Below are 14,047 nucleotides of genomic sequence, written 5' to 3' on the forward strand. Positions count from 1 at the left end.
ACTGTTGGGGTAGCCCACTCTAGGCATGAAATGCAGCCATATCATATTTTTCTTCAGAGTTTTAAAGAAACTAGAAATATTTGAGTTTGAGTAGATTTTTTAGAACAAAGGCTCTGGGTTTGTTTTGTTTTGTTTTCCAAGTGACTGCTTTTTCCCTAAAAGCCTCTTGGTTGTCAGTTCTAGCCCCAGGACTGTACCCTAGCTTAGGTAGATGCCCCTCTCTGAATTACAGAGGTGAGCACGAGCTCCACTCTGCACCCTCTGCTGGTCTCTTATTGCCCTCGTAGGGAGAGAAAGGTCATGAGACCCTTTGGCTTATGTGGTGTTTGCTTACCAGAGCAGAAGTGCCTCTGGCTGGGGCCTGGAGTCCTAGGGGAGTATTTGTAATTCCATCCTCCTCACCATAAATGCCGCCAGGATGTGGTCACGTGGGTACAAGTAACTGAACGATCTGCCTCGTGCAAGAAGCTTCAATCTCAAGTGGAGAAAGGAGGAACAATTTTCTTTTTGAACCTGCTGCTCTGGTTGGAATCCCTTTGGCCAGAGTCCAAACAATACAGTCCAAAGTCAGTCTCTGATACTGAGAGATTGACACCGATCTCCTTGGGTCTCGCTACCTGACACAGGCAGGGCAGGTTGGTGACGTCAGCTCTACCTTTCCCAGATGTCTGGGCAAATGCCTGTGGATCAGCCAAGCTCTGTACTGGGCAGCTTGAGAACATTCCCAGCTGCATGTGACTGGCACCCTCAGCCATTAGCCTGGCAGGGGCCCAGAGGTGAGGCTTGTCTGCACTGCTCTTTCCCCCTGAATCTGTAAGAGTTTGTAAAACTCCCAGAAATGAATCTCAAAGTTGGGGCCACAGTTCTTCCATTCGGAGCTACAAGAATGGGTGAATATTCTCTGCACCTAGCATAGTTACCAAGGGATGGAGACAGAAGAACTTATAGTGTGAGGGGACACGAGTGGCTGTGTCTTCATTTACTGAGGAAGTCGTCAGAGGTTACATTCTAAAAGTGAGGTGTGTCTGAGCTGCTGTGCCGGGTGTGAGACATAAGCACAGTCTGCACTGGGTTAGACCTGGAGGCAGGGCAGAGAAGGAGCTTCCTGTGTGATGTGAAAGGGCCAGATAACAGCTTTCCTCTCAGGCATGAAGAGACCAGAGAGGAGCTAAGACATTCATTTTACCAGTAGGTACAGCAAACAAGGGTTCTAGAAAGATCTCAAACCCTGCCGTTAGAGGCATGCAACACAGAGGCAGTTAAAGCATTTTGATGCCCTTAAAACCACGAAACTGGGAGGGTAAAATAACTTTTGCCATGCAGATCAAGCTTCCTACTCAAACAGGGAAGCCGGAATCAGTGCTCCTTAAGCCATGCTTGTTAGTGGGACAAGGTGCCATTAACAACAGTAATCTTACATTTCACAAATGCCATTCTTAAAATCCCATGTTATTATAAATTATAAGCACACATAGCTGAGTATCCCATAATAAACACTGTAAGGTAGAATCATAGTTCGTACTTTAAAAAATTGTTATAGGCATTTGAAAGCTGATAGCAGTAGCGTTTCTTGGCACACAGCGTATATAATTACTGAAGTAGAATTATGAGATTAGATGGGGGCTTGAGACATTTGCTGTGGAGGGCCTTGCAGAGGGGAAAGAAGCACGTTTGTGCTAGAGATTGTTCAGACGGCAATGTTCTATATTTTAGCACAGAAAAAGTTCTCAGTGTGCCCTCCACAGGAGGTGAGGGAACCGAAATTATACAACTGAAGTTCAGAAGAATGGAGCTAAAGAAGGTCTAGGCACAGGATCTGAAAAGCAGATCGGTTGGTAGAGTATCTGCCTACCCTGCATGAAGTCCTGGCTTCAGGCTTCAGCACTTCAGAATCCAGGTGTATCCAGATCCATCACCCCATCACTGCAGAGGTGGAGGCTGGAAAAGCAGAATTTCCGAGTCACCTGTGACCAAATAGTAAGCCTGAGGCCAGCTTGACACACAAGATTATATTCCAAAAATAATAAAATGGAAGCTGAAGAGATGGTCCAGTAGTAAGGATGCTTGCTGTGGAAGAAGAGTTCAAATCCCCATCTCCCGTGTAAAAACTGGGCATGGCCACACATGTCTGTAACTTCAGCACTGGGAAAGGCAAAACCAGGTGGATCCTGGGAGCTTGCTGACCATCCATCCTAGGTCAGACAGCAAGTATCAGGTTCAATAAGAGACATTGTCTCAAAACAAAAATGTGGAGAACAATAGAAGACACCCTGCCTTTGCCTGCACACACAGCAAAGTTTAGGCACAGTGGACAACATCTAAGGGATGCGTACTGTGCTCGTACACACCAAGTCCTATTTTATAGCCTGATTTCTCCTTTTTATAGAATGCCTTTTAAAATTACTTAATTCACCGGGCATGGGCATGCTGCTATATGCCTGTAATCCCAGCACTCAGGAGGCAGAGGCAGGTTTGAGGCCAGCCTGGTCAACAAAGCAAGTCCAGGACAGCCAAGGCTACACAGAGAAACCCTATCTCAAAAACAAAAAAAAGAAACAACCCACAATTACTTCTCAGAACATCCTCTATTCTTTTGACAACTTCATATGTGTAAACAATGTATCTTGATCAGGTCCACTGTCAGCCTGCCCTTTACTCCCCCCCCCCCGAGGCAACCCCCCAAACAGTCCCCTCCTTCCAGGTTTCCCCCTCTGTCATTAGCGGTTGAGTCCAGTAGGGCTCCTGGTGGACTGCTGGCTGATCACGTTGCCTTCGTTGTGTGCAGGTGACTTGCCGCAGTGACTGCACTGGCTCGCCAGCCAGGCGATGCCCAAAAGCCGGCATCTCTCAGCCCTGCTCCACCCTCCCAGCTCACATCCCCTCTGCCTCATCTTCCTAGATGTCCCCTAAGTCTCGGAGGGGGCAGCTGACATATGTGTCATTTAGGGATGAGCCCAGAATGATCACTTTTTGTAGCAGCTGGGTGGTTTTGAGTCAGCAGAGACTGCCAGCCAGACAGAGACTGCCAGCCAGACAAGAGCATCTCTGATCAAGGCTGGGGGCAGCTCCAGCTAAAACAGCAACATCTTAATTCCAGACTTTATGCTGACTTCCTAAGAGACACAACTAGATCAATCTATGCCCTAGTAAGTCTGAATATTAGCAGCAAGATAGAATGCCCACTGATTGTTAGCATGTCTATAGACAAATTACTAAGGAGACTTGTATAAATGTCTTTTAAGTAAAATATTCATTTATATATTTTAATTGATGTGAGGGATTATGGCCTATTATCTGTCCCAAATTCACACAGTAGAAGCACCTAGAGTATCAAAGCATTAAAGAGTTTTACAAGCCAGGCATGGTGGTGCACACCTTTGATTCCAGAATTCAGGCAGAGGCAGGCAGATCACTGTGAGTTCCAGGTCAACCTCATCTACAAAGTGAGCCAAGGCTACACAGAAAAACCCTGTCTGGAAAAACACACAAGAATTTTTACATACAATTAATGCATGTATATAATAAAACAATTCATGTTACATTTTAAATTATATTAATGATATTTCTCTCTGCCCCACTGTATATATAATGTATATGTATACATATATACACACACACACATATATATATATATACACACTGATTAAAAAGAGGAACTGGGCATGGTGGTGCATGCATTATTATCATAGTACTCAGGAGGCAGAGGCATGGGGTTCCCTAAGTTTGAGGCCAACCTAGTCTTCAGAGTAAGTTCCAGGAAAGCCAGACCTACACAGAGAAACCCTGTCTAAAAAAAAATAAGCACATGTGCGTTAGGTTTACAAACAGGATGAAAGAGCTTATAAAAGAGGCCCAAGGGGGCTTGTTTGCTGCTTTGCCTTTCAACTCTTCAAGGATGTATAGAAGGACCATGTATGAAGAGCGGCCCCCAGCTTCATCTTGAACAATGTGCTACGTGTAAGCCGCCCAGGCTAAGGTACCTTGTCATAGTGCCCCAGTGTGCTAAGACTTTCAGCATAGTCAGTTTAGAGATGCTAGCACCTCTCACATTTGACCATGGTGTGAGCTGAAACTTGAGTCCTGATGCATACCCTGAATGCCTCAGATGCATTTTATTAAACAAATACCTTGGGGCAGGATGTGGTGTCACTAGTCTCCCTGCTTTATTACAAGTGTGGGAACTGGAAACGAAGGCCCTGTACGTCTGTGACGTTAGCGAGGCAGTGTGTGAACTGGGCAGTTCTGTTCCCCAGATGCCACCTCTTAATTTTATGCCCTTACTCTCTATTTTTACTTTGTTTTTCTTTGTTTTCCTATGCCAGAGATCAAATTAAGGACCTCATGCATTCTGGGAGGCTGGCTCTACCAACTCAGCTATATGTCATTTTACTCTCGATTTTAAACAGCCGCTGTGGTAGGCACCTTTACACCTGTGGCTTCATTAATTAAAATTGGTTTTAGATAGGTTCACACGTGCATGCTGAACAGCCTCACCCACAACCTTTCTCATATTTCCCTCCAATCTTGGTCCAGCCCCCAAATCCCCACAAACTGTTCAAGCTCATGAGTATTCATTTTGTTCTGTGACTCACTGAGTGTAACCAAGACTGTCTTGTGACCAGGGTTTGACACACCTACACTTTTATGAATAAAATGTGCTCATCTCTGTTTCCGTAGTGCGTTGTGTGTTACGTTTCTATTTCTGTGATAAAAATACCCCAACAAAAAGCAACTTCAGGGAGAAAGGGTTTATTTTAGCTTACAGCTTAAGAGGGAGAGAGACTATGGGATGATAGAGGACCAGGCCAGGAAGGCCGAGCAGCAGAAGCAGAAAGTTAGTTAGCTGGTTCCAGGCCATCCTCAGGGCAGGATAGAGAGAGCAAGCACAGAGGGGGGCCAGGCCATAAAACCCCAGACCTCCCCACAATGCTGTTCTTCCTCCATCGGGATCCCACCTCCTAAGGTTACGTGTCCCCAGCATCAGCAACTGGGGACAAAGTGTTCAAACAGGAGCCTCGGGACAGCATTCTCCAAACTGGCACTCTGAGAAGCAGTGTAGGTGTGCAAGCGTCAGCCGTCTCCATGTCCACGGTGTGTCCAGGAGGGTTTTCTCCATCTCCTGCCTGCTCTGCCTTCCAGTCAAGTGAATTTCTTAACTGTTCTTTTTAGTTCTACAGGCAGTTGGAAGATCTTCAAAGCTTTACTTGGTGTGAGCTATTAATTTGTGGATCAGAGAACTAGTTTCTTTAAAGGTTGTGGAATTAAACATAAATGGTCTCGTCTGTGACTTCCCCCTTAGTTATTTTGCACGTTTGGTTAGAGGGGGCATGATGCGGACTTGTTCCACAGAGCTGCCATTGACTTGAAACCAGATCCTAGTGTACCTGCTGCCCAATACGCTACTCCATTCTGCGAGCTCTGCTGGCGAGTATCGCTGCAACTCAGCACTTGCCTTCACATCTTTCTGAAGCTTTTCTGCTTTATGAGGGGATGGAAGTTTAGGGGATTTTGATTAACATAATTATTAACGTTTTGGTTTTATAGGCAAGAATTACGAAGATTATTTTCATAGGTGTCCAGAGCTCTTAGGAAGATGTGTTTGTACATTATTAGTGGTGTGTGTTTCCCTGAATTTCCCTGGAAGGCAGACTGCAGGTTGGTGTATCAGCATGACAAGGAATCCTCTCTTCTCTAAGTCGGGCCCACGACCTCCTGCAATGGCTGCTACAAATCAACCATGAATCTGAATCGAGTTAGGGGAGCTGAGCAGAGTGGAGAGTTGGCCTGTGTGTTTACATATGTGTGTGAGAGGTGGGAGAATAGGACAGAGGAGAAAGGCCTGTGAGGGCATAGTGAAGGGAAGGGGTTAGGTGCTTATTTTTCAAACAGTACTTTATTTGGGGGTTCCTTAAAACTTACACCTTCCTTCCAAACCCCCAACCCCAGGTAAGGAAAAAGAAGGTTGTAAGGGAAAGGGGGTGTAGCCCTCTTCTTCCTGCTGGGTAGAGTTGTAGGATTCTTTTAGGGGCAATACCAATGTCTATTTTTAGGAAATCCAGAAGTCTAGGGAACCAGCAAGCCAACAAGGGCAGCAAGCAGTCCTCCTCTGTCTCCTCCGAGCTACCATGCTTTTTTCCCTCTGGGCTGTCATATTTATACCCCTCAAAGTCCTCAGAATTCAGCTAATTCTAGCTGGCAAAGACCACACTCCACACAAGACAATTAACAGGTGTGGACAAACTAAAATCCAACACTTGGGTTTATAAAAAAAAAACCTGTTTCTACATCAGAAACCAAAATGTCCACACAGCGAGGTCCTTCCCCTGGAGCAGGTAGACACTAGCTGGAGGATGCTGGAAAGTAATCCACACACGCCTCAGTGCTTGGGCATCCTGGCACAGTTTCCCACGGAGCTCAGAGTCTCATGTTGTTCCTCCCCCTCCCTTCAATATCTCACATACTGTCCTGGGTTATGTTTTTTCTATGTTTTGTAGGGGTGTCAGACACCTGGATTTCTGGGGACCCAGCCTCCCTTGATGCTGTTTTTCAAATAGCAGAAAGATTTTATGAGGCCAAGGTGAGCAAATGCCTGGAAATGACAGTGTTTTAAAACATGATCTCTTATTTTGGGAGTGGGAATGGTGCCAGGCGATGAGCAAATGAGGTCAAGCTGGAGCATCAGAAATCCACTAGGCCCTGCTGACGGGCAGACTCCCTCCGCCCTTCATTTCCATAAACTCACATGTGGAACATGAGCTACCAGTGAGCTCCTCGCTCTTGGCCTTTTCTTATTTCAGCCTCAGTTCAAATCTAAGACACCAATTCACTGTCCATACACTGCCTTCTCCACCTTAAGTAGAGCTTTCAGTCAAGTAGCAGTGATGTCGCCCTCTTTGATTTGGGTTAAAAAGTCTGTAATTCTGTTTACTGGGGTGTTTTGAATGTTTGCAAAATAAATTTAAACCCAAAGGAATTGTGATACCATATTTGAAAAATGGAAACCATTGTTACAAATTCAGTTTCAAAATATTTACTTCCAGGAACCAGGGTGAAGTCTCCAGAGAACCACGACTAGGTCTGAGCTCATGTCTTTCAGACACACTGGAAAGGGTCTGCTCTGTTGAAGCTCCCCCAAGAGAGACTGGGTGTGGGCAGTCATCCCAGTTCATTGTTCATCTTTCAGGAAACAGCTCTGTACTTCTGATGGTTGTGGCACAAGTCTCCGGATGGGCACAAGTCTCAGGATGAGCACTAGTCTCAGGATGGGCACTAGTCTCAGGATGGACACAAGTGTCAGGGCATAGCTAGCCCCACAGCCTCTTTGGCAGATCTTGCTAACAGCCATGGGTGAGAGGTCACAGAAGCACATGTGGAAGGGGTCAGGTGAGGTCTGACAAGGACATGGCCCACCTGTGAAAGCCTCCACACCTGTGAGACTAGGAAAGAAAAGCTGTGCTGCCCTGGCTCTCGGGGTAGGCTGAGCTTGTGCAAGGGAGAGGTGGAGAGTGGGAGACCAAGAGAAGAAGTGGCCAGGGTGCTGAGCAGGGAGGACAAGGGCAGTGTCAAAGCTCTGTTACGCAGCTTGTTCTGCTACGACTGGACTTAGGAGTCTAACCCTGGCTATAATGAAGTACCAGCCCTTGCTGTCTAGTGTGGACATCAGCATGGCGACAGCCAGGGCTCAGGCTCTGTCAGAGACTTAACGCAGACAGGGGAGGATGGCAGATGCTTGGGTGCTGGTGTCAGTAGATTAAGTCATGGCTTTACCACAGCCCAGCATTTTCACTGTAGGTAACTTAGTAAACTAGTGTCTTAGAATCCCCCCCCGTGTGTGTGTGTGTGTGTGTGTGTGTGTGTGTGTGTGTGCACGCGCGCGCATTCTTCCCTCCTCTTCCTCCGTTCCTTCCTCCTCTTTTTCTCCCCCCTCCTCTTACCTATTTTTCTCCATCCTCTCCTTTTCCCTCTCCCTTCTGTCTCTTTATAGTGGTGGGAATAGAAACCAGGACCTCATGCACACTAGGCAAATGCTTAACCACTGGTTCACACACTCAGGCCTGCCTCGTGTTTCTCATCCATACAAATGGAAGGATGACAGTAATACTTCCTAGCTGCCAGGATACAGTAGGAGGGTATGTGTGTGTGTGTGTGTATATATATATATATATATATATATATATAAAGACTTGAAAGTGTGCCTGGTGCTTAACACATACTAGATTCTGTGATTCCCTGTTAAACTAATTCTTACCACTAGAGGAGGAAAACAGGTCCCCCCTTTCCCTAGGCTTCCCTCTCCTTTCCGTTTTTATTTTCCTGGATACCCCTACTGACTGTTCAATCCCAGCTCACATACCAGCTCCACCTCACATACGTCGACTGCTGCTCTTGCGATCCCTTTGTTTTCTCCAGGACCATGTCTGGACAACACATTTAGTCTTCCCCTCTTAATCTTGTCTCAAGATTCACTTTGAGAGTGTGGGAAGGGCAGTGTTCATCTCGGGGTCCCTAAAACCTACTCACTGTCTTTTGTGTGGTTAACACCTCTGTTCAGCTGGAGGTGGGCTCTGAGAGACAACCTCCCCCTGTACCTCCTCAGCCTGCTTCGCTGTGGCCCATTGAAGGTGGCTGCCTCAAACAGAGGAGACCTGTTTCTTGTTCTCTTTATCTAAGCAAAACAGACAGTTGGGTGATTATCAAGTCATTCTGGCAAGGGAGGCAGCCAGCACACATGTGTGTATCCACGTTGCCCAAATTGGCTGGCTCCCCAGCCTGTAGTTACTGGGGTAATTGCTCAATCTTCTATTTGGCTTTCCTTGTATAAATGTGGCCACAGTATGCAGCCTCATCGCAGACTCTTGTCTAATGTTGCTCACTTTGGTCCAGTAGTCCCAGAGGCTTGCATGGAGATGCTCACTGCTTTCTTCATTCTCTGGAAATCTCTGTTGACGTTTCATTTTTTAGAGAAGAGATAATTCATTAATATTCTCCCCCTCTCTCTTTCTCTCTCTCTCTCTCTCTCTCTCTCTCTCTCTCTCTCTCTCTCTCTCTCTCGCACACACACAGACATCACTTCTGTCCTGAGGTTTACACAGTGGGATCTTTTACAATTTTGCCTTAGGTGTGGATATTGGAAATTCTCTCATTACCTTTGAACACAGATCACTAGAGTTAGTGTGAAGGTCACAAAATTAGTTTTTACATATTTGTGCTAGTTAGTTTTTGTCAGCTTGGCACCCTTAGGCTCACCTTGGAAGAGAGAACTTGAATTGAGATGATACCTCCATCACATTGTAGGAAAATCTGTTGGGGGCTTTTGCTTGGTTAATGGTTGATGTTGGAGGCCCAGTGCACTGCAGGCATTGGTCCTCAGTTGTCTAAAACTGCAGGCTGAGCAATCCAGTAAACAGCATTCCTGCACAGCCTCTGCTCCAATTCCTGCCTCTAGATTCATGCCCTGAGTTCCAGCCCTGATGTCTCTTCATAACAGATGGCAAGCTGTACGCTGAGCTAAAGGTTTCCCAAGTGGCTTCTGGTCAGTTGTTGTAGGATCTGTTAAAATTTACTATTTATATATCTTCTGGTAAAGCTGCTATTAATCCTCAACAGCTATATACCCAAATCACCACACAGAGACTGGGATTTATTTAATTAACCTAGAACACAATGCTAGGCGATAGTCCTAAACTTCCAAGCCCTCATACTTTCCTAACGTTTAGATTTCCCACATTATACTTGCTTTTAGTGAAATCTTAGGTCCGGTTCATTCTCCACGTTGTTCCAAGACCTCTGCTCTTGCCTCTGTTCTCCCAGCTCTTGTCTGCCCTTCTCCCCTGCTCTGCCTCCCACCTTTCTGTCCTCTGGCTCCTCTCCTCTCCTGCCTACTCCTTCCTCTCTATTGCTCAACATTGTGGCTGGTTGTTTTATTTTGTCATGTTTACACAAAGTTGAGACAGGTGATGCTTAGAAAAAGTGTCCCAGTGCAATGTCCAGATTGAAACCAGAGAGTGGGGGAGAGAAATCAGCATTTGAATGAACAAGGGTAAGGTGTATACATTTCAAAAGAACATTATACCAACAGTCAACGTTTATAACAGCAACAGAGAACAAAGTAAAGCAAGCCTTGCCTAAACTCTAGCCTGCCTCTTGCTACTTATGTGCCTTAGGCCAACTTGCCACGTGTCTGTTTGCCCTGGGACGATCTCAAGAGCTTGTGATTCACACACATCTCACTTCTGACACCAAGTCAGCGTCTCTCATGTGAGCTATTTAATAACCACGTGGCTATTTTCTTCCAACTCCTCCATTCTCCCCTAAAATACATGGAGCCTGGGTGCTTCTCTGCTGAGCCCCCTTCCCAAGGCTTCCTATCCACTCAGAAGAAAATATGACATTCTCTGATCCCATAGTGCCACACTTGTCTGCACCTGGGAGCCCTCTGGCCTCATCTCTCATCCTGTCCCGCCTCACACACTTGCTTACATGACTCCAGCCCTGCTCTTCCAGGCTGCAGCGAGTGAGAGAAAAGTGAAGGTTGAGCCCATTGGGTCTTTGGTTACCTTTCTGTATGAATGTGCAGCTCTGTCTCACTCCATCTGTTTCTGAAGAGCATGCCCTTGTCCGCACCACAGGTTGCTGGGAGAGTCACATGACATGCTAAAGATGAAGCATTAGCGCAACACCTGACATACTCAGGTACCAAGGAAGAAATCGTTATTCCTGGAGTAAGGGACCCACCAAGCAGGAGAGAGAGCCCTTGGGTGGGAAGGCAAAATTAGAGTCTTGCACCGGTGAGCTCTCCCTCACAGCCAGGTCTTCAGCTGCAAGCTGGCTGCCCACTGAAGGGCAGTTGTCTTTCAATACTCAGATTGGCACTCTTTAGTCTCAACCATCACTCAGGCATCCTACCTGTTAACTGGTAACCAGCGCACTTCCTGCCCACAGCTCTACCTGCCTTCATCCAAAGGAGCCCAATTCTAGAGGGGAATTTACTCCTCTGAAACAGGATTAACCTGATGGCCGCTTGTGGCCCCTCTCCAATGTCTGCAGACGGCTTAGCTGCGGGGCCCAGTTAATAAGGACTTGGGGGCTCCCACACTTTGGCAGTGACACTGGCCCACTTGCATTCTGGTCTCACAACTCAAGGGGCACCTGAGAACCTGAAGCTCTGCCAACTCCATTTTTGCCTTTTTAGCAGAAATACCAGGCTACATTGACCAAGGAAGAGGACATCATTTCCTGCTCTGGCCTTCTGGTTGCTTTACCCGGGGCTCACACGGTGAGCGGTGTCAAGCCTGCCCAGCTCCCACCCTAAAGCTCAGGTTACGGAATTCTCTGGAAATATCAAGTCTAAGAGAGAGTGGGTTTCAGACCAGGTACCCTCAAATGTAATAGGAGTTTTATTAAAGTTAAATGGGTTAATAATAAAATTCTGTTGCTAGCCCGGGGAAATAGGAGAGCACTGCACATGGGGCCTGTATAATACTGCAATAATACAAAAATTCCCAGCTGGACGCAAGTGAATCACTAAACAAACCTAATAAAAATGTTGAAAGCAAAACCAGGGATTTGTTTTGTTTCGTTTTAATGTTAAGAATGGAATCGGGGGCTGGGTGTGGTGGCACGTGACATAGCCTTTATCCCGGTGCTCACAAGGCAGAGGCTGGCAGATCTCTGTGACTTTGCTGCCAACCTTGTCTACATAGTCAGCTCCAGACCAGCCAGGGCCATGCAGTGAGCCCTCAAACAGACAAGCACACAAAAATGGGACCTAGGAGCCCCACACATGCTAGACAAGCGTGCGGCCGCCAAACCGAATCCCCAATGCTAAGCCTGCCCATGAACGGCGCTGACTGGCTTTGCCAACGCTCCCAGACAGGACCAGGAACTACAGAAGATGCTACAGAACTACTGGGAACAGTGCCCTAAAAGAGCGGTCAGTCTTAACTGATGTTTTAGTTTGTTGCCTGCTAATCTTAAGACACTCAAAAGTTTTGGGGGGTGATGACTTGCTGTCACCATGGAGGGGACTAGGAGTTTCACTAACACCCTGGGAGGATCATGCTGCAGGTGGTCAGAGGTCCTGGGTTACACTTCGGGAACCCCAAGGCTGTAGAGGTGCAGCACGACCAGGACTGTGGTGTGATTCTGCCTCAGCAGGTCTGATCCATGTGGCGTCTGCCCCATAATCTACTCTTCAGTCATCAGGGTCTGCTCTGAGCGAAGCTAGCAACCTAGACTAGCCACAGCTGAATGTCACAGGGCAATGGGGGTCACTTATTGTCCCTTTCTGTCTATAGATGATACGATGATTTGAATCAAGCCCCCCTCCCAGTGTGGTGTGTGTGGTGTGTTTGTGTGTGTGTGTGTGCACGTGTTTGTGTGTACGTGTTTGTGTGCAGACATACATGACCATTTATAAGCATGCAGAGGACAAAGTGGGATATAGGGTGGCTTCCCCTGTCATTCCCCACCTTGAGGAAGGATCTCTGGCTAAACAGAGCTCATCATTTCAGCCAGGCTGGCTGGCCAGTTAGCTCCTGGGTCTGCTGGCCTCTGGCCCCACTGCTGCTTTTTCAGCATGCGTGCTTGGCTTTTCCGCAGCTGGAGCCAGAGGCCTTCCCCCTTACTCTCAGAGCACACTTACCTGCCGACTCTTCTCCTTAAGTCTGAACCAGGGTCTCTTGGATTTTCTTTCCTAGCACACATGTGACACTGAAGACAAAGACTGGCAGGCAGGTGGCGTGGGAAGCCAACCAACAGAGGCATGCTGAGAACTTAGCCCTGGGGTTTCAAAAATCATAACAAACAACTGGACTTATTTTGTTTATAGCAAAATTCCTTTCACTGACTCTTTAATCCCATGAAATCTCTGACTAAATGCTATTTGGCATCTCTTGGCTGCCAAGGTGTGAGTCAGTGATTTGGATAGGATGGGCAGATTTGGTACCCAGCATTTGAATATTTCCAAATATCCAGACATTTTGGCCAGCCCCAGAGACACTGGCGCAAGCCTCATTTCCTATTTTTTTAGGTAGGAATCCTGAGTTACTGAGTGACAACAGGCCCAGCCCGATGCTTTGCTGCTCTTTGTTTGCTGTTAACTTGGTACACTCCATGCAACCACTTTGTCCAAAATGGGCGTGTGCAAGGTGGTATTGTCGGAGCCCATCTTCACAGGGAGCCAGTGAGGACAAAAGGAAGTAGCTCACAGTCGTGTCTGCATCAAGAGATGGAACCCGAGCTGGGGCCGCAGCTGTGTGGCAGCTCTCGATGGGCGCCACTCTGTAAAGATGGGCTCGCTGGGCAGGCAGCCTCGGCTTCCGGGTGACTCTGGACTGTGAAGATGGGCTCACTGGGCAGCCTCGGGTTCCAGATGCTATTTTCTGAAGTTTCTCTGACCTCCCTCTCTTCTCCAAGAGACAGCACTGAGAGACTGGTGGCAAGGAGAGAGGACACATGTTAATTGTGTTGATGGCAGAACAGAGAGGCTGCTCTTACACACAGCTCCTTCCCTCTGTCTCTTGAAGCATAAAAACACATCTCCGGCAACAACACTAAGTCCCATCTTTGTGCCTTTGTGTGATGATCCAATAACTACACAGTTCCTGCTCTGTTTCTTAGAAAACATGGCCTGTTCTCTTTGCAGAGCTGGTGGGGCCAGGAGACTTAGGCCCAGGCCTCGCATGGTAAAAGAAGCATCAAACTGTTTGTCATCTAATCCCTTTGAAGCTCCTTGCCACACCCTGACTTCCAACCAGTGAGAGGAGGGGGAGGCTTCCAGAAGGAGCTTCTGTCTTCACCAGTATAAGACCCTGCCACACACACACACACACACACACACACACACACACACACGCACACACACACGCACGCACGCATGCACGCACGCACACGCGCAGCTTCCCAGTTTCCTTTCGTTTTCTAGCTTTGGTATGAAGCTCCATCATCTTCCCGAGCAGGCTCAGCCTCAGCAGGAATGTAGCTGGGACATATTTTCCTGAGCTTCTGCCTGGACTCTTCTGCCTGGAATATTAATGTCACTTCCTTG

Source organism: Meriones unguiculatus, chromosome 10 (genome assembly GCF_030254825.1).
Source record: "Meriones unguiculatus strain TT.TT164.6M chromosome 10, Bangor_MerUng_6.1, whole genome shotgun sequence".
Classification (NCBI taxonomy): domain Eukaryota; kingdom Metazoa; phylum Chordata; class Mammalia; order Rodentia; family Muridae; genus Meriones; species Meriones unguiculatus.